The sequence below is a fragment of the Humulus lupulus genome, chromosome X (genome assembly GCF_963169125.1).
Source record: "Humulus lupulus chromosome X, drHumLupu1.1, whole genome shotgun sequence".
NCBI classification, from domain to species: Eukaryota; Viridiplantae; Streptophyta; class Magnoliopsida; order Rosales; family Cannabaceae; genus Humulus; species Humulus lupulus.
Genome location: NC_084802.1, coordinates 37,165,966 through 37,187,914, shown reverse-complemented (window position 1 = coordinate 37,187,914; position 21,949 = coordinate 37,165,966). Strand labels below are relative to the sequence as shown.

General features: G+C 31.9%; 2 long non-coding RNA genes across 5 annotated transcripts; one reads left to right on the top strand and one right to left on the bottom strand.

The window, feature by feature from the left end:
* Window positions 1–311: 311 nt before the first annotated feature.
* On the bottom strand, window positions 312–5,178 carry LOC133804240 (uncharacterized). Of its 3 annotated transcripts, XR_009878379.1 has the most exons (7): window positions 5,057–5,178; window positions 4,856–4,935; window positions 4,011–4,070; window positions 3,723–3,906; window positions 3,276–3,355; window positions 1,975–2,135; window positions 312–1,051 (listed from the first exon to the last, which is right to left on the bottom strand). It is a non-coding gene; the product is annotated as an uncharacterized LOC133804240 (long non-coding RNA). The 3 variants fall into 3 exon arrangements; XR_009878377.1 differs by having other exon boundaries at window positions 4,011–4,935; XR_009878378.1 differs by having other exon boundaries at window positions 4,011–4,935; window positions 5,053–5,149.
* A 114-nt stretch (window positions 5,179–5,292) lies between these two features.
* Window positions 5,293–10,229, top strand: LOC133804241 (uncharacterized). Of its 2 annotated transcripts, XR_009878382.1 has the most exons (7): window positions 5,293–5,377; window positions 5,541–5,675; window positions 6,271–6,386; window positions 7,089–7,155; window positions 8,501–8,584; window positions 9,529–9,790; window positions 10,017–10,229. It is a non-coding gene; the product is annotated as an uncharacterized LOC133804241 (long non-coding RNA). The 2 variants fall into 2 exon arrangements; XR_009878380.1 differs by having other exon boundaries at window positions 8,501–9,790.
* The last annotated feature ends 11,720 nt before the right edge of the window (window positions 10,230–21,949 follow it).

Here is a 21,949-nt window from a genome sequence, read left to right as displayed (position 1 = left end):
CACTAGATCATTTATGTGTACATAAAAATCATAGTCAGATTCTTTTGCTAGCCAAATGAACTAGATCATTTATGTGTACATAAAAAGCATTCATTCACCCAGAGAAAAGATGGAAAATATCAAAGATTTATAATCAACTACAAACCTGAAATTATTTAACAGAAAAATTACAAAGAGAAAAAGAACATGGAGACAGAGACATGGACATAGGCATAGGCATAGGCATGGATAGGGAAATTACAAAGAGCACAACAAGTTTCTAGGCTCTAACATAGTCCAAAAACTTGCTGTGAGAAATAAGCACTAATGTATCTCAACCAATATGTCTTAGAATTAATATTAATGTATAGGGAAGAAAAATGGTCCATGTCTGCTGCCAAGCATCCATGTGAATATAAAGCATAAAGATACTAAACAATAATTAAATAGCATAGAAAATAGAAATGAGAAGTGACCTGAAGACTAGAGGCTTATTCAAACCAACAGTAAGAGACCCTTAAATTTTTGTCTGCTATCAAATTTATTATTGGAATAATAATTAAAAAAAAAATAGAACAAACATATTTCCTGATCGTATAGTTGTTCTATTTGTTTGGCTTGTTGCAAAACATGTGTAGCCACGAGATGATTCAATGATGACATTTCCACCATCTTCGTTTCTATTTCTCGAACTGCATCTAGGAGGCTAGTCAGCTCTACCTGCAAATCAGCAACAAAAGCTTCAATTTTTAAGAAACCACTAAAGATTGAGGTTGAACAATACAGGACAGACATGATGAAACATAGAAAGATACACCACTGGTGAGCAATCACAATAATATACTGAAGAGCACGTGTTTCATCATCCAAGAGCTATTGCTTGACTTTTAGAGGCCTGATTGAAATTGATCAACTTCTCTAGGCTCAAAACTGTTTAATTGAGATGAATTTTCCGAACTTGGCTTGGTAATATGCTTAAATTTTCTTCTTGGTGTTGCTCTACTAATGGCTTCTTGGAAGCATATGGCTCTCAGCAGGTCACAGAGTGAAGCTTCTCACTCAAACTCAAAACCTGCAATCAAGATATTAGATTTAGAAAATAGCAATTGACCAAATTATAATATTTATCAATCTTAGTTTCTATTACTCAAATTAGATATAAAAGTATAACATATTACTCAAATTAAAGAAAAACAATTAAACAAACAGCTGGTATGTACATAAACTAATTAAGAACAAGAACTCTTCAAACATATTCTTTAACACTGAACAAGAACCAACACTTACACAACAGTCGTGCTCTCAAGCTTTCTATCAACGCATAAAAACTCTATGCTCTTTCTTGTATTCTAATACTTACAACCTCTCTCTAATTTTTCTTTCTGAGTTCTCTCAATCTAAAACAATTCAAACACAAATAAATATATATATATATATATGTATACACATATTGATTATGTACAAAACAAAAGAAAAAAAAAGCTATACCATTTTTATTAAAAAAAATCCAATAATAAAGTTCTTTATCATCTAGTTTTGATGTGCTCTCCAAAGCTAAAAAAAATAGAAACCCATATATCAAACTCATCAATTACTAAAAAAGAAAAAAAAAGTTTCAGTCATAAAGAATGATCAAGAAACTTACCAAAGATAAATCAATGCCAAACTTGGCGTGTAAAAGATAATATCAAACAATTAAAAAATAATCTACAAAAATAACAAAAAGATGGAGAGAGTTTGACTAGAAAGTGTTAAGTACCCAGTAAATAAATGAGTTTGATACCAGCCACATATTCTGTCTTTTTCCCCTCCAAGTCCTCATGCTTGTGTCTAGTTATATTATTGAAATTTACAAGACTATGGTTCACTATAATTGTTTTTATAATTGCAATTTTGAATGACAAATGTCATTGTTTAGTGTAAGTGTTTTTATTAATCTATGCTAGTCTGAACAAGTACTTTATGTATGATGGAATGAATTGACTTGTTTATTACCTCAATTGAGTTTCCACATATGTTTTCTTGCTATTTTCATAAGCTCCAATGAAAGATAACTTCTTCTCAGCTCTGCTCAACACATATATTCTTAGCTTAGAAAGGAGCATTGCCTTTACACTTGGTTGCTAACTTCTAGCTTCAAGATCCATTTTCCTAAGCTGCGTTTACATGCATCAAATTCAAATCTTTGTATACACCAATGTATGCACACACACACACACATACATAATCTTCCAAACATAAAGGCAAATAAGAGAATGAAGCCAAAGAAACTACACTAAATTATCAACATCATCAAACACACTTTTTATCTTTGAAATCCTCTGCTTTTTTATGCTCTGCAAAATGTAATCAACTGTACAAAATTCCACAAGACACAAAAACAAAAAATCAGAAAAACATGAATGGTTTTTCAAAATGGAATACATATGGGGACAATACTAAATTCATGTAGATGGATACATCTTTGACAAAAGATAAATTCTGAGCAAAAGTAAAGCTGAAAATTATAGCATAAAAATAATTGATAAGTTAAAAATCTAGAACATATTTGTATGTGTTCATGCAAATGTTATAAGAAACCTATATATAAATTAAAGTTGATGGTACCGTACTAAAAAAAAGTATATTTGCATATGTTGTTAGAAATGTGCTTACATGAGTTCAATCTGAATATAATGCAGAAAACATGTAGATGGCTTGCCATTAGATTCTATCACTTTTATAATAAATAAATATATAGATACATATGAGAACAAAAGACTTTCATTTATTAAATGAACAAGCAATCCATAGCATCTAAACAAGAAATCTACATAAATATGCACCTACCAAAAAAAATATGGTTTATTTTAATGGAACATTAGCAGCATTAGCTAGTCTGAATGAGAACCTTTTTCATAGCACAAATCTTATAATTTGTAAAACAGGCAAGATTCATATTAACGTAAGTGTAGATACCTGAAGGTTTCAGAATACCCTTTTCATTAAAGAGCTACCTAAAAAAACACATAAAGCACACATATGCTTCCATAGGGATGAAGTAAGTTCTATAACAGTGACAAATAAGGACTTTATCTACCAAATCATAATACAAGGTATACATGAAACAAAATTTAAGCTGGGAAACCTAGAAAAATAGATGATTTGACTAGAAAAATGAGATTTGAAAATGATGAAGACTTTATTTAAGCAATGTCAGAACACACCTATTTAATGTAATAATGTATAATGAGAGTGTGTCAAAACCAAAATCAATAAGAAATCTAAAAGGAATGAAAGAAAGAAGAAAGATTAACCTTTTCCAAATTTTCTATTTCGTTTCACTTTGATAGAGAGATTTTCCATAAATGCTTCGTGAATGTGAACCCGTAATATTCTGAAAAAATGAAAGAACTTTCATATTTACAAAGTAATAAAATTAAATTAACAATCTCCACAACACTATAAATTACAAAATTAACACAGTCAAATGCGTATGGTTGGGTTGGCCATGTAATCTACTCACATCACCATGGTTTTCTCAACTAACCTACTAACTACTAAGAGATCAAAAATCAAGTTCAATTTTTTTTTACTAATGTGTCTCCAAGTAATTTGCGCTATTCTTTGAGGTATTTTTCTAAGCTAGACTCAATCTCCTTAACCTCTTTAGATGATGGACCTATTAATCTATAAAAGATAAATTGGTTACACTAGATCATACTTTAAAAAAAGATTTTAATATATATATATCAAATACACACCAGAACTTAGCAAATGACGAAGCTGCCTAGATTCAACATTTTCCAAAATGGCACCAAGTGAAGAATAGGCTTGGGCCATTAATTCACAACCGTGTAGAGCTGAAACAAATTCTTGAAGCTGTTTCTTGGTTGCATCCTCGCACAGAGTAACGTTGTACTGTTAGCATATCTCCCATTAGCTTCACTTCATTCAGTCAAAAACAGTTGAATCATTTATTAGTCATTAGAAGTCTATTTAAGAATTAACAATAAATATATGTATTTCAGCAGTGGTTCATCTCAGATTACCTAATAGAGAACACATGTGGTAGCAATTTTTCCATGTCCAACAACCTTGATAATGCTTTTCTATAATCAAGTGATAAAAGTAGATTAACTACCTGAAAATCAAACTACATGCGAGCATATTTCTAAACCATAGAACAACAAAGTAAAATTAAGGCATATTTCTCACACATGTACAAAAAAAAACCCCTCTTTTGCTCAAGAAGAATTAATCACATATGTGTAGTTGTTTACAATGAAAACTAAAAATGGCCTAACATTCTAAATGAAATGGCTCACTTAAATATATATATATAGGCAGTGAGTGAACATAATCTGAAGTCAATAAGGGTGAGCTGGCAGCACAGTTTGTTATCAAGACTCGGAATAATTAACCACAGACATGAATCAACCAACCAAAATAATCTTATCATTACTATCAAAATATTTAACTTAGAAGACAAATTATATTGAAATGATCAAAATAAAAGCAATATTGAAACCAAACAACCTCAATATTGAAATAAACCTACATTCAACATCCAACACAAAATATGTAATGTATATATATATATAGCATAAATATACATATATATTTTGGTAACAACATGTTAGTAGAAAAAATAGAACAGTATAAACATAATAATACAAAATAGAGCAATAACATTACAACTCTCATTTTAATATCAATATTAAAAATATATACAAAAATTATGCAATCTGAAAACTTCAAATCCATAAAACATGGCAGTATAGAAACATTGAAAAAATATGCCTCAGGTTAATGAACATCATTAATCCTTCAGATTATTGGGGATTTAATCATTGCGTTCATACAAAAAATACATCAACTCAAGCAATCTTAAAACCTCAACAATCTCCTAATCCATTTTGAAAACGTCAAAGCCTCCAGCCAATCCAAAATCCTAAAGCCTCAGAACCAAGCAATCTAAAAAAGAATACAAAGTACGTAGATTATACACAAGACAAAAAATATTATATTTCTCAAACCAAAATACCAATAGAGATGTGTTAAATTACAAAGAAGAAAAATAAAAAACAACACCCACGAATGGCGATAGCTTGGAAAACGGATAGCGGTGGCTTGGAAATCAAACGGTGGCAGTATGGGTTCCAAATTGAAGATTAGGCATTTGGGTTCACGAACGGCGATAAAGGCATTTGAATTCATACTCATAGATGAGATGTTTAGGTTCACGAACGTAGATGGAGCCATCTGAGTTCAAGCTTGAAGAACAGGCTTCGGGTTTCAAGAACAGAGATGAATGACGTTTGGGCTCAACTATTTAGACAGAACAAGATGAAGGGGAATGGGTTGGAAGCTCGAAGATGAAGAACTGAGAGATTGAGAGAGATTAGGGATTCAAAGAGTGAGAATGAGAGAATAGAGATTTGTTAAGTGAAATTTCATTTGGCGCCTATTAGTTTTCATTTGTCGCCTATATCTTTCGTGTTTATTTGTCCGTGTATTTTTATTTGCATGTGTTAATAACACTTCTAAAATTATGTAATATTTGGTAAAAAATATTGTAGTGTGTGGTCTCCTTCGAACCGGTGGCAGTCACCTTGTCGCCCACCTGACCTAATCGCCAGGAAATTCAGCTATCGTCTGCTTCTCCGATCCTCTTCTTCGTCATTGTTCTCGAACCTATTTCCCTCGTCATCTAGGTATGTTTATTTCTCCTCTTGTGCAATTATAGGTCGAAGAGTTTATTGAGCAATCATTTGCCTCTTTTTATATGTTTCTCCAATAGTCTTAGACTTTGGACGAGGCTACCCACAAATCATGAAATTTTACTCTCCATCTATCATGCACAGATTTATGGAATGCATGCACGCACATATATAAATATAATATATATATGCATCATACACGAGTGTGTATCTTGATTCTCGTTTTGATGCATGCTTTGAATTTTTTTATTTGATATGTTTGTATTTTGGGCTTAATAGATGGGAGCAATTAATATGTGGAGTTAGGGTTTATTTTGTGTTCATTTTTCTGAATATGTTTGTAGTATGATCTATAAATGAGGTTGAACTTTATTTGTTAGTCTTTAATATTGTTGTTCAATTAGTATTTGATATTTATATGTAATCTGGATAAAATTATAGGCATTTGTATTCCCTTTGCACAATTAGACATGGATGTTATGCATCTATTAGTCTGTCTTTGCTAGTGTTCAACCACTTCTTAATGTGTTGGCTTGAATTAATTGTATTTCATTTGAATAAAAGTGATGTGATTATGAGTTTTCACCAGTTTGTGGAAAGGGCCAATGCTGCTGATCAGGAATTAATAGCAAGCTCAGGAATATTTGTGGAAATGGACAATGCTGCTGATTCGATACAATGAAAGACCATGTTCTGAATTTCTTTGTAAGCTCTTAACAACTTTTTCTTAAAGTTATTTTTGCAGCTGATGTTACAAATTAAGGTTCACTAACTGATTATCATATCTAGTATCAAGAAATACTGCAATAAACTTAAGTTCTACCATTATGTAGTTATGTGTAATAAGGATTTAAGTTTGATTTCTCTTGGTAAGTTCTACCATTAGGCAATTAACCAAACAAGAAATAACTTATTATACTCTGCATATGGTTCAAATGGGCAGGTTTAATTGATTTATATCTTTTGCTCTTTTCAATCAACTTACTATCAAATTATGCTCTGTTTTATAGAGTGATAGTAGAAAGACTATCTTTTTTGTTACTTTTAAAAGTTGTTATATTAATGAATAATTGATTAACTTATTATACTCTGCACATGGATTTATTTATAGAGTGATAGTAGAAAGACTATCATTTTTTTTTTTACTTTTGTTCATATATTTTTTCTTTGTTTTAAATAAGACTACATGCTAACATTTTCTTGTGCAATAGTGACAACTTCTATTATTCATACATTTTTCTTTTTTGGTAGTTTTAAAAAGAAAAAAATCTTAATATATTTTTGTTGATGCAAATTAGAATATTGATGTCACCTTGTCATGGATACAAATTGTCATAATTGGAATAGTTTTGCAGTTCTACCATTTTAACCAGAAAATTGATTGGAAATTTAAATTTTTTGCTCAAGGTATTTGGGTAAATGCGATCTTCTTTGACTACAACAAGCTTCAATTTGGCTTTGGATTGAGCATTGAGTAAGTTTTATAGTTGACTTCTAATTTTCTATATGATAATATATTTTACATATAGTAGCATGTCTTTTGAAACTAAATATGCTGAGTAGAAAAGGGGGAAAATACTGCTTGTTACCGAGAGCTTTGGAAGATTCTATATGACAAGGTGATGAGAACTATAGTACATATCATTCATATATACAACTACAAGTGAATTAATTATTATAAGCTGGACATGCCAGAATTTATACACCTGTAGTCTGCGGTACAAGAAATGTTCTATATATGTGTATATATTTATCAAGCAAAAAGAATGTTAATCAATTAGTTCTTTCTTAGTAATTTATATATATTAATGTGTGTGTGTGTGTATATATATATATATATGATATCAATAGTTCATAATTAGGTGTGAATTGCTACTTTTTGATTTCTTTTTCCAATATATCAATTCACTTCGAATATAACTATATAGTAGGCAGATAACTTTATGACTGATTAATATTTGTGATTGATTAGTATTTTGTAGCAATATTTAGGTTCCTTTTTTTTTATTATTATTATTATTATTATTATTATTGTATTTCATGATTGTTAGTTGTGGATGATGCCCATGCATGCTTACAAGGGAGCATTAGCTGCCACACTACTCTTGTATTAAGAAAGCTTGGTATATATTATCAAGATTATGAATAAAGCTAATGAATATTATAATTTATATATACCTTGTGCCTATTCATATTTTTGTTCTTTTTTTCTTTTTTTTTGCATGCAAATAGTGACGATTGGTTGTTTTTTCTTTACATGGATTTGATAATCACCTAGCTATAGTATTTGGACTTTGGATTGGGTAATTTAGTAAAGGCAAATTCATTTATGTTTTAATTTTAAGATATAGTTCTTTTGGTATCATGTCTTGGATCACTTGCAAATTTTATAATGAAAATTTATGAAGAGAGATAATAAGTAATTTGGGAATATTATATCATTAAATGTTAGACTAGTCATTATGTTCTTATAGTGAAAACACATGCGTGAGTAGCCACTTACTTAGGCGTGACTGTTTTATTGATATGATACTCCTTAATTTAATTTCAGAAACTAATTTATTAATATAACATTTCTTTTCTAGTGGAAAAACATGCGTGACTAGGCATTGCATTTGCTTCTTTTAGGCGTGTTTAGAACTTTGATTGAAAAAAAGTACTGAAAATAATCTACACCAAAAAGTACTGATCATCTCAATAATAGAGTAGAAACAATGTATCTTGATCATCCTAAAATTTCTAGCTTTTAACGATAGAAGATTAAAATTTTACATTATATAATATTTTTGTCGAGTAATAGTGTACTTTTTATTTTGCAGATGCACAAGTGGATGATGAACTACAATATTTTTTATGGGCTAACAACCTAACATAAACTTAACCAAACACTTTGAGTAAACAATGTGAGTGAATTATTTTCAATATATATAGATTGATTAGATGGTATATTTTTTAGATGGGAATATTGGTGTTTGATGAGTTGGGTATTTATAGAGGATGAAGATGGTATATTATCTAACTTTTCTTCTTATTGAATGCCATATGCATATGTTTATGGTATTGTATCTTTTGTTTGAAAAACTTTTAAGTACAAGAAACATTACAATTTCTCTTTGAAATTTATTGTTATAACATTTTATTTCATAAGGCATAAACAAAAAGTCATGACAAAGAAGAGAAATATATTTTATATTTTTTTTAAAGAAAAAGTTAAATGATATATTACAATTTATATCTTCCAGAAAAAGTACACAATGAGTAACTTGCAAAGAAGAGAAAGGCTATAAATATAATACAAATAGTAATCTTCTTTGTCATCAGGTTACTAGGCAATGACAGTAGAGTTGAGCATGACAAGTCTTTAAATGCATAAACCAGTTAGTGCAGGATCATATCATTAAGATTAGAAATCAAAGACTGCATATATTGTAAGAAAATATGTGGCCCCTCCTGTAGGGGATATGTCGTGGACATTTTATTACACAATTTGTGTTAAGAATTGGATGAAATATCTATGTATTAGATAAAGAATTCAATCATAACAGAAATAATGAGAAAAATGTATCTCAACATGTTTTGCAATCCTAGTGAAGCTAGTACATCCAGCAGGTAACAATCCTAGTGAGAGCTTATGGCAAATGAGTTACTAAAACAAAGTTTGCAATTGCATCTGAAAAAGATGATCATATAATTCGAATGGAAAATGATTATAAAGAGTTGAAGGAAAAAGTGGTAGTTATGGAGCAGTTGATTCACTCTTTCATGAATCCCAAGGTAAATTCGTTCATTCTAAACTCTCATAATATTTTGGTTATTTGGAATTTTTTTGGTTGGATGACGATTATAGAGTGGGAGTGTTGGAACTCAAGGCCAAAGATGCAAGCTTTTGGATTGGAATGGTTCTAGGAATATTGTTGCTTATGGGTATTTCATTTCAAATGATCTGAAAGATTTAGTTCTTGATGTCCCTATTGGACCATTTGCTATGAAGGTTGGTGTTGATTTTGCAAAAAGGCCTGATGCATTTTTGTGGAAGCCAACTTCAGGGATAACTTGAATTGAAGAAAGTGTTGGAAGTGTTATTGCTTGGCCAGCCGACAAAGTCAGAGGTAAAGATTGATCTTATATATTATAATGAGTTGTGTCGTATTGTTTTTGGATTTGTTCTTGGAATATCTGAGATTTAATTACAGGTTTCAAAATTTAGGATTATCAAAAAATAGTTGTTATGCTGCTGTTTTATTTTAAAATAGCAACATGCTGTTATGCTTCTTGGTTAACAAGATAACATATGAGTTTTGTTTTCTTATTGCATTTTTTCTCTATGTTATCTAGGTAATGAAGATAACGACATGAGACTTTGATGCTTGCAATTAATAAAGAAATAGTATTGGACAAATGTTATAATTTGCCTTTTATTAGACTCATTATACATACTCTTTCTAAGCATGGACTTTTATTATGGTATTTTGCACTTGAAATTTTTTATTTGGGACACATGTATTGAATATTTTGGTTGATACAAAAAATACATTGGACTTTATCAAATTCTAATTACATTATTGGGACAAATAATAGATTACTTTATCAATAAAATATAATTAAAGATAATTAGATTACATCTTGAAAATATAATTAAAGATAATAAGATTACATCTTTAAAATGTAATTAAAGATAATTAGATTACATCTTTAAAATGTAATAAAAATAATTAGATTACATTTTGAAAATGTAATTAAATGAAAAAAATATACTTAACATAAAGAATCATAACATCTAGATAATGTTACTATTGACAATATATAACACCAAAACAACCTTATAATAGTCTATTTAATAACGTGTAAAAAATGTAATCAAATGGCAAGACTTTTAATAACATGGGTAGACTTAACACTTGCTAAAGTGTTATAAACTGCATTTGATAACACTTTTCGAGAGTTATCATAAATATTTTTTCTTGTAGTGGATCTTGGAATATCACCTTTGATGAAACAATTAAAACATATGGCTTCAAACAGAATGTAGACGAAACATGTGTATACAAATATATCAAAGGAAAAGTGGTGGTTTTCCTAGTTCTTTACGTTGATGACATTTTTCTCATTGAGAATAATGTAGAGACAATGTCAAACGTGAAGAAGTGGTTAGCCGAAAAGTTCCAAATGAAAGATTTGGGTGAGGCGAGCTATGCTCTGGGAATCCAAATCCTAAGGGATAGGAAGAACAAGCTCTTGGCACTTTCTTAGGTTAATTATATAGATAAGGTGCTTGAAAGATTCTCTATGGAGAATTCCAAGAAAGGTCAGTTACCGATCAGACATGGAATTGCTCTCTCCAAGGAATAATGTCCTAAGACATCTCAGGAGGAAGAGGATATGAGAAAGTATCCCTATGCTTCAGTAGTTGGGAGTCTAATGTATGCTATGTTGTGTACTAGGCCCAGCATATGTTATGCAATAGGGATTGTAAGTCGTTATCAATCAAATCCTGGTTTGAAACACTTGATTGCAGTAAAGCACATTCTCAAGTATCTTAGGAGAACGAGAGATTATATGCTTGTATATTCAGGGGGTGAGCTAAACTTTATTGGATACACTGATTCTGATTTCCAAGCAGACAAAATCAGTCAAAAGTTGATGTTTGGGTCAGTGTTCACTCTTGGTGGAGGAGTTGTGGTCTGGAGAGGTATTAAACAATCTAGCATAGCATATTCAATCATGGAAGTCGAATACATAATAGCTTGTGAAGCAACTAAGGAGGCGGTTTGGTTGAGAAAGTTCTACACAGATCTGGAAGTAGTTCCAGATATGGATAAGCTACTAATCCTATACTGTGCCAACAGTGAAGCAGTAGCTAACTCAAAGGAACCAAGAAGCCACAAGAGAGGAAATCATATAGAAAGGAAATACCATCTGGTAAGAGAGATTGTACACCGAGGTGATGTGACTGTTATGAAGATAGCATCGGAAAAGAACCTGGCTGACCCGTTTACTAAGACACTTCAATCAAAGTCGTTCATGGGTCACATGCGCAATATGGGATTAAGGGAGATGCCTCACTTGCTTTGAGGGCAAGTGGAAGATTGTTAGAATTAATGCTCTAAAAGCATGTAAAGACATTTTATTGAATTTAAATAAAAAGGATGATTTTATTATATTTGAACGTTATAATTATTGTTTGAATTAATTATAAGCTAATATCAAGAAAATTCATTATTCATTCATTCATGAGAATATGATCTTGTTTTAGTACTAGAGAATTAATATCATATATAATGAATAAAATAGTCAGTAACATATTAAAGTATGAAATCTTTAATGAATGATTAGTAGTACGGTTTGCTAAGCATACGAGATACACGTAATCTAGATTCAGATTACTGATGTGGATAGACATCTTAGTAAAGGTGTTGTATATAATAGAGATTATTTATGACAGGGTCGATGAGAAATAATTATCTTTATAAACTTCTCGTTTGACATAAATATTTAATTCTTATCATAATAGATGATCATTTGCAGATCAGTCTAAATCTTGAGTATTCATGAACTCCTGTTTGTGTTTATTGGACATTTTTATTCACTCGTTAAGGTCTCTTAGTATAATGAGGCTAATGACTTTTGTTTTGGAGATTCAATATCATGGATGACTGGGAACTTGTATTACAATAATGGAATCCATACTTTCCTACCAAATCGAATATTGGTTCCCTTAAGGGTTAATTCTGGAACTGAATAGTTATTGAGATCAAATCTATAATTTGATTATAGATTAATTATTCGCTAGTGAATTAATAGTACTTAAGGATCAAGAGGTAATTAGAAGAGTAAAACAATATTTTTTATCAGCTCTAACTAACGAACCAATAAATGGAGGACATAACTACATTTATTAATTATATCAATAGACTACAAGAGAAAACTCTGTAATATAATTCTATAAATACCTAGAGTGCAATTTCATATTTATAGTAGAGTAATCATGGAATTAATAAATAAGATTATTAGATTAAAAAATTTAATTAATAATCTGGTTTATTGGAGCTTCGCATTATAGGTCCATGGTACCCAGATAGTGCAATTTCATATTTATAGTGGAGTAATCATACAATTAATAAATAAGATTATTATATTAAATAGTTTAATTAATAATTTGATTTATTGGAGCTTCATATTATAGGTCCATGGTCCCCAGATCACCTCTGTCCTACACTAACAAGGGTAAGGATGTCAAAAGAAAGATATGTAAAGAGGACTTAATTGCAAATGAGTTAATTTTTCAGGGCAAGGAAATAATTATGTGATAGTTATGGGTAATTGATTAATTAATTATTTAATTATATAGTTTTTATTTTGAAAAAGTATAGGATAAAATTAATATTATTCTTGTTTGAATTAATATATATAGAGAGAATAATAAATATCTTATTTAGAATATGATATTTATTTAATTTAAAATTGATATTTTAAGATAAAGTTAATTTTGAATTAACTGATATTTATATTGGGATAAATATATTGTCTTAAAAGTTGATTAAACAAACAAATGAGAAAAATTAGGGAAACCCTAATTGATGTGGGTGACACACTCACTATAACACAAAGGGATTCCTCATCCCTAGGATTTATATTTTGAATTTCAACTTATTTGTTTAATCAGTTATTTAATTATTCTTTTTAAATATGATTTAAATAAATAATTAAATATAAATATCATATTAGTTTTAATTTGAATTTTATTTTAATAAAATAAAGATTAATTAGATTAATTATCTTTATAAATTTGATAGTACGATACTTTCAGATTAAGGGTTTTCATTAAGGAATTTTTAAGCGATTAAAAATTAGACTTTCTCTCTATAAGAAAAGCGATAGTTTTCTACAAATCTGAAAACTATTCAATACCTATTCTCTCAGTCAACCATCTCTAGATCTCATGTGTTGAGTACATCTAGAGAGTCAAAATCAATATTTTGAATCCTATGTGCTCACACACGTCCTTGTGTGTTTGAGGATTGGTCTGGAAGATCAATGTGTGAGCTTTCAGAACACTGGATAGGAAGATCGTTGATTTTATACAAAAAGATTTAAGGACACTTGATAGACTACAAGAGGTAATCCTTAGTCTGTTTTGTATGTGATTTAATATTTATATGTGTATGATTCTGGCTGGTACTAATAATTATTAAAATTGGTCCATATATTCCGTTTTGTACCTCTGATTTGATAATTTAATACCAACATCCCCTACCCCACACACTCAAAAACCCAACCACCTAAGTTAGCCTCAAGTGGCCTGTAAATAGTAATATTGGGCATTATTTTTTGTTATTTTTTTCTAGTAATTTAGTTTAAAATAGTTCAAATTTATATATATATATGATGTATTTCGTTAATTATTACTTTATATTTTTCTTTGCATTATAATTTGTTTAAAATATTATCTTATGCATATAACATATTTTTGCCTCTTAAAAAAAATATTCTAGTCAATTTTATTATTATGCATTTAAAGTTATAAGATTTTAGATTGTTAATTTATTTATTATGAAGTTATTATTCAACACTTTTATAGGTTTATTAGTACAATTGTAGAATAAGACATTGTTGACACTAAGAAATGTCAATTACAAATCATTCACAAAATTATCTTAAATGAGTAAACGAAACAAGATTTTTTTTTTTACGTGGTTTGGCTAGTAATGATGTTAGAAATGGTGTCCTTGAAAGCATATGTATTAGACAAATGATAAGTGTTGTTATACAAGCTAGGTATAAAACACTTAGTGAATTTCACATAGTGTAGATGTGAATTTGAGTTTCAATTGTAGGCACTTTAAAATTGTATTTTTGGGTCCAAAGTGATACATGGATGTATCTTAGGATCCCCAAAACAATTTGGTAGCATTTGGAGCAATTTTAGGCCCATTGGAGGGGTCACAAGTCAGAGAAAGGACTCAAAAAGCCCTAGGTGATGCATCACCTACAAGTTAGGCCTAATGATGAGTTCTTTAGCTCTAATTCTATAGGTTAGACCTAATGACAATGCCTACACTATAAAAGGGTCCTCATAGAGATTTGGAAGACTTGATCACTCTCTCAAATCTCTCTCTAACCTCTCTCTCTCTCTAGCTTTCAAGAACCTAAAGTTTTCTCCAAGAAACTCATAAAGAAAGTGCTTGCCTTTGTGAGTTTAAGGCTTGTTGAATCCTAATTCTCGTTTCCTCTTAGAAAAAGCTTCAAGCATCTATGCTGGGTTAGGAAATAGAGAATTATGACAACAATACAAATCATGTATAAGTCTTTGGTTGTGTTTTTCTATTGAAGAAGAAGAAGAAGAAGTTCAAAGTAGTGTATTCAACAAGGGTTTTGAAGCATCATCGAGGTTGAAGAATTGTGTTCAAACACTAGGGTTTGCATCATCTTTCTCAATCTTTCTTTGGTCTCTTTCAATCATAATTTTGTGTAGATTATAGTTATTATGGTAGTGTAATCTCACTCTTCCCTAACATTATAATTCTCTATTATCTAAGATACACCATCATGGAAGAATCTAACTCTTTTTCGGTATTGAAGTTCATGACTCAAGACTTTGTAAGATTGGATAGGTTTGATGGGACTAACTTTGTTCATTGTCAATACAAGATTAGATTCTTGCTAACCACTCTTGATGGACCCAAAACGGGTATGTTTTAATATTTATAACTCGCAAGCGCAAGAATCGTATATAAAATATAGTGTTCTTGTAAGCACGAGATCGAACCCAAATGAGTTGTATAAAATAAAAAAGAAAACTATTTTAAACCAAAATTAATAAATTCTAATCTAGCTCCAAAGATTGATGAGAATTTGTGACAAGAAAATCAATAAGAGACAATAATAAAGAAATTAAAGACAATATATAAACATAAATTAATAGTAGAAATCAAGATGGTAGAAGAAGATTATTAAGGTATTAGAATCCATAAAATATAAGTTCAATAATATTTATAAGTACATTGATTCCCAAGTTTTAGTGATAGTTAAAATAAATCAAACTATCATTTTCCAAATAGATTTATAATTTTAAGTGCAAATTACTTCTAAAAATATAGGATTTTTCTTCACTTTTCAAAAAGTATAATTTCAAAGTATTTAATGTGAATCAATCTAATGAAACAACAAAAAATCAAATAACATTATTTATAAGGCAAACCATAATATTTTTGTTCTAAGCATTGGATGTATACAATTTAATGATACATCTTACACAAAGAATATTATGTTTTTGCACTAATGAAGAACAAAGTGTAAATATGTTCTAACAATAAAAAAGACAGATATTTAAGATGAAAGAAAATATTTGAAGAAGAAAATCCATAAACTTTATTGCACAAAATGGGAAATCAACATACAACATAAATACTATCTAGTTACATATTGTTTCATCATCTTCTTAATAATCTTAAAAAGATTAGAAACTCATAACTAGCATAGAAATTACAAACCAAAAAATTACAAACATAAATAGGAAAATTTGGAGGAGGAACCCCCAAAATTTTCCTCTAAAAACTCATAGAAAAAATGACCAAAAAGAAGAAAAAGATGAAGAGAATGGAGTGGTCTTCCAAGTGTAGGAATTTTGTGGTATGACCTCTCCTAAAATAAGCACACCAAAAATGGTCTTGAAAATTTCCTATTTATAGCCAAAATGAAATTATTAAAATAATCAATTTAAATTAATTAAATTGATTAAATTAATAATAATATGGAAAATAGAGGTAAATTTTAGGGTGTAATGATGATTTTGGTGAAAATGTGTAGAAAAGTTGGGTAAAAATGTGGCAATTTAGGGCATTGTGGGACAAGGGGACAAGGAGACCAATTTTTTTGGGCTCAAGAGGAAAAGAAGGCTGCTGGTTGGGTGGCTGGGCCACCTAGATTGGGTTGTTGGGAGGCACAGGCCTGCTGGGTGGATGGCCAGGGGCTTCGGCTGTTGGGCTTCAGGTGATTGGCGCAGGCCTAAGTGGTGCACGTCTGGGAGAGTTGGCTGGCTTCGGCTGGGAAGGGAGATGCTGGGCTGAGTGGTGGGCCTGACTGGTGAAGGGGTTTGGCTGGGCAGAGGCCCGAGTGGGCCTGGGACATCTGGCTGGGCGAATTGGGCCTTGGTTGGGCAGCAGGGAAGATTGTTGGTGGCTAAGGAAGCGTGGGCCTGGAGGCTGCTTGTGGCTGAGGAGTTGTGGGCCGAGATGGGCCTGGGCAGGATCCGTGAGCTGCTGGAAGGAGACGGGCCCAGGCGTTGATGGGCTGGCTGGGGCGCTGGATCCGTGGGCCTTGCAGGTGCAGTGTTGGGCTTTTGAAAAATGCCACATTCTCCATATTTTTTCAGCTTTAATTCTTGTCTTTCCTCTTCTTTCCAAAGTACCAAAATGCAACATTATTTTCTGCAAAATAAATATAAAATAAATCATAATAAAATATTTTCAATTATAAAATAAATCAATTTAATTCTTTGAAAATTTTAATTATAACTTAATTTATATCTAACATTTAAGTTCAATAATACAACATTTTTTTTTATCTCAAACTAAACAACAATAATTCAAATAATTAACTACAACATTTTACAACAAAATAACTATAAAAATACACAAAAATATATAAAATCAAAATAAACTTCATAAATTCACAATTACTTAAAAACTTAATAAATCAATTAGAAACTCAAGAACTAAGCAACAATTAGCATATAAAATATGGTAAAATAACTCTATTTTGTAGAGTTATCAACTCTCAAAGTTTTCTATGTCTTGCATAAAGCCTTAAAGGCCTTGGATCCCTCCAAGGAAGATGACACTTAAGAAGTCATCAAAGAAAGGAAGAAGCGCGAAGAAGATGAGTGGATATGTAGGGGTCATACCCTCAATTTGCTATTAGATCAATTGTATGATCTCTACACCAACACCAAGACCGCCAAAAATATTTGGGAAGCTTTGGAGAAAAAGTACAAAGCAGAAGAAGAAGTTACAAATAAATTCTTTATTACTCAATATATGGAATTTAAGTTTTATAATATGAAACCCCTTCTACCCCAAATACATGAATTGCAAATTACTGTGAATAAGTTGTCCACACTCAATATTGTATTACTGGAACAATTCATTGTGGGTGTCATAATAGCCAAGTTACCCCATCTTGAAGAGGCTATAGGAAGAAGATCCTTCATAAGAATGAGGAGATTTCATTGGAGGAAATCCTCAAACACACGAGGATTGAGGAGGAATCCCGAGTCTAATGGAGAGACTTCAAAGGCCAATGCGGTGGCCAATCTTCCTAACAAGGGCAAATGAATTGGGAAGAACAAGGGCAAGGGTCAAAAACTCTTAGGGCCCAGAAGAATGAGGGAGAATTCAAAAGTTACAAGGGACCTTGCTTTATGTGTGGCAATAATTGCCATTTTGCTCGAGATTGTCAGTTCAAGAGGAACCATAACAATGAAACAAGAGTCAACTCAACCAATGAAAAGCTAGTGGCAACACTAAGCAAAGTCAATGCCATCCATGGAAAGGTGAATGGGTGGTGGTATGATACTCGTGCCACCATTCATGCTACCTATGATAGATCTATTTTCAAGACCTTTGAATCTTCAAAGGAAGGGCATGAGATACAAATGGGCAATGAGAAAAGGTCCAAGGTTGAATGCAAGGGCACTATTGATTTGTTCTTCACTTCTAGCAAGAAGGTTCTACTCACAAATATTTTGTATGCACCAGAAAATAGTAGAAACCTAGTGAGTGGTAATTTGCTTGACAAACTGGGAATCAAGGTTGTGATAGATTCTGGCAAGCTTACTTTGTCCAAAGGAAATGTATTTGTGGGAAAGGGATATATTTGTGATGGCACGTTCAAACTTTGTACTTCTATTGATAACTCAAACAATAAAGTTTTCTATTCTTCTTATTATATGCTTGACTCAAATTCTATTAATTTGTGGCATGTTAGACTTGCACATATAGGATTTAACACAATTAAAAGAGCAATTAAATGTGGATTGATTGATTGTGATAATGTTGAGCATGATAAATGTGAATTATGTATTAAATCTAAGATGGTAAAGAAACATTTTCTAAGTGTTGAAAGAAACTTTAAGTTGTTAGATTTGATATATAGTGACTTATGTGAACTAAAATGGAATGTTGACTAGAGGAGGAAGTAGATATTTTATTACTTTCATAGATGATTGTTATAGGTTTACATATGTATATTTAATTAAGAATAAATATGAAACATTTAATGTGTTTAAAGCTTACAAAGTGGAAATTGAAAATACTTTAGAAATGAAAATTAAAGTGCTTAGAAGTGATAGGGGTGGTGAGTATTTTTCAAATGATTTCAACTTGTTTTGTGAAGAGCATGGAATAATACATGAATGTACAACCCCTTATACTCCACAACAAAATGGTATAGCGAAAATGAAAAATAGAGTATTTCTTGAGATGATTAATGCTATGCTATTGGATTCAAAATTGAGTTTTAGTTTGTGGGGTGAAGCCTTGTTACCCTCTTGTCATATTTTAAATCGTATTATCATGAAGAAAAATAATCTCTCTCCATATGAGTTTTGAAAAGGAAAGAAACAAAAAATTGGCTATCTTAAAGTGTGGGGGTGTCTTGCTTATTGCAAGAACACCGATCCTAAAAGGACCAAGTTGGGTCCAAGGGCTATAAGATGCTCATTTGTGGGTTATGCCCAAAATAACAAAGCTTATAGATTATTAGACTTGGAGTTTGATGTGATAATATAATCAAGAGAGTTTAAGTTCTTTGGGAACATGTCATGCGATGACAACAAGTTAATAAAACCAACTCAAATTAGAGAGCCTCAAGAGGAGACTCCTAAAATGGTTGGTGAACAACCTCAATTGCCTAGAAGGAGCCAAATGCTCAAAGACTTGGGATCAAGTGAGAAGTGTTCTCAAATAGAGACACTATACCTTGTTGAAGGTAATAATGATGAAATGACTTGGCAATATCCAATAGTACTTCAAATAGAGGATAATCCCAAAACTTTCAAAGAAGCAATGTACTCAAGGGACTCCGCTTTTTAGAAGGAGACAATTAATGATGAAACTGATTCAATTATGTCAAACCAAATTTGAGAATTGGTTGACCTTTCAAAGGGGTCTAAACCAATTGGGTGAAAATGATTATTTAGAAGAAAATGCCATACCGATGACATCATACAAACCTTTAAGGCTAGATTAGTAGCCAAATGATTTAAACAAAAGGAGAGAATATATTACTTTGACACTTATGCACCTGTAGCAATAACTACTTCTATTAGATTGCTATTTGCCTTATCATTTATATATAACTTTTATGTTCACCAAATGGATGTCAAAATGCTATTCCTAAATGAGGATCTAGAGGAGGAGATCTATATGGAACAACCTATAACGCCCTGGATAGCCAGAACCGTTACACTGTGTATTTATAAAGGTGCAGGACTTGCTAATCAAGTCATTCAATTAGAAACGTGTTACTGAAACTATAATTGAACTAGGGTTAAAAGATTTTGGTCATAAAAGATACATTTCATTTAAATAAACATTTCGTACATGGGATCCCAAAAGAAATAGAGTTTAAAAGATAGTTTACAAAAATTCCAGGTTATATACAGCTACTGGCCTCTCTAAGGGCAAAATAGACATTTAAGGTTCTCCTGTTCTGTACCACTCCTCGGCCATGGTGATTGATCAGCTGACTATATACATTCAGCCTCAAAGCTCTCCAACTCAGGACTGGTCCACCTTGCCATTGCCTTTACCTGCACCACGTTGCACCCGTGAGCCAAGGCCCAGTAAGAAAACTATAATGCGTAGCATAAGCGACAACCAACAGACAAATAATTTATAAATCATCAATAAGACATACAACAAGTCATATAGCTCACATAAACAATGTTACCAACATACAAGCCAATAATTAGTTATACAGATAACAAACTCGTCACAATCATTAGTTTAAACAACAATAAACATATCACACCAAAATCCAGGGTCGACGCCCTTAGGCCGCACCTTCTGATTATCCCATTGACTCCGGCTCGCTTAGGCCAAGCTTAGTGATTATGTACTTAACCTCAGCAACCAGTGGCCGAGCTGCGCCCTGTGCGCAAATATTGATTTCGGCACTCTTAGGTCGTTTATCATATGTCCCCATGGCATAATACCATCTCATGACATCACATACAAATATAGGGAACCCTTAGTCTCAATACAATCACATAACCGGGTACAGTTTCTTACCTTTGATTTCGAGCACTTTGGTTAGTTGAAATGATCCTAGAGCACAATCCTGTCCGAGCCCTAGCGTACACCTAGGCACAAACGTAACATGGAACCCTCATTAACATTCAATTCTGCAACCTAACCTCGGGTCCAATCCCAAGCCCTCGGGAAGCCCCAATTCCACCAAACGGGGTGGTGGAATCGACCCCCGAGCCCCCAAGCGAAAACCCTAAGAAAAATACCCAAATCCCTATTCTAGAGGCAGGGTAGCGCTACAGCGCTACAAGCAGAGACAAAAACGCCCAGAAAAGCCAGGCCTAGCGCTGTAGCGCCCTAAAGCTGACGTTACTAACAACACCAGAACACCCTAAGTTTTTTTCCTTTGAATTTTCCCAAGCCAAAACTCCCTAAAACCCCTCCAAGCCTCAACCATACTTCAAATGGAGCCTACCATCCACTACATCTCATCCCACATGGCCCAACAACATCAAATTTGGCCACATGCACCATCAAACATAAGAAACAAGAATTGAAATTGAGGCTCAAGAAATTCATCAAAAAAACCCAGAAACTACCCAGAAATTCAAATGATCAAACCCGAAAATCCTTATCTTTAATGGAGAATTCGATCCTAGGTTGCCCTTAGTACCCTTCCAGCCTTTAGCTCCTCAATCCCCAAGCTCAAGCCCCTTGGTTTCCATTTAAAACTTAAATTCAAACCAAACTCTGTAAATTTTACCTTAATTGGATACTAACTCTAGCTGAACCTCCTAGCTTCTCCAAGAACTAAAGCCCCAAGCTTTAGCGTGAGCTTCCTCTGAGTTTACAGCTTCAAAGTCCACAAGAAATGGTGAGGGATAGGCAAATCGTGAGGGAGAAAGAGAGAGGTAACTCAAGTGTTCTGTTTTTTCTTCTTTCCTTCTTCTTTTCTTTTCTTCCAGCTTCCAACATAATCTACAACTTCCACTAAGGCTAAATGGCAGAATAACACTTATC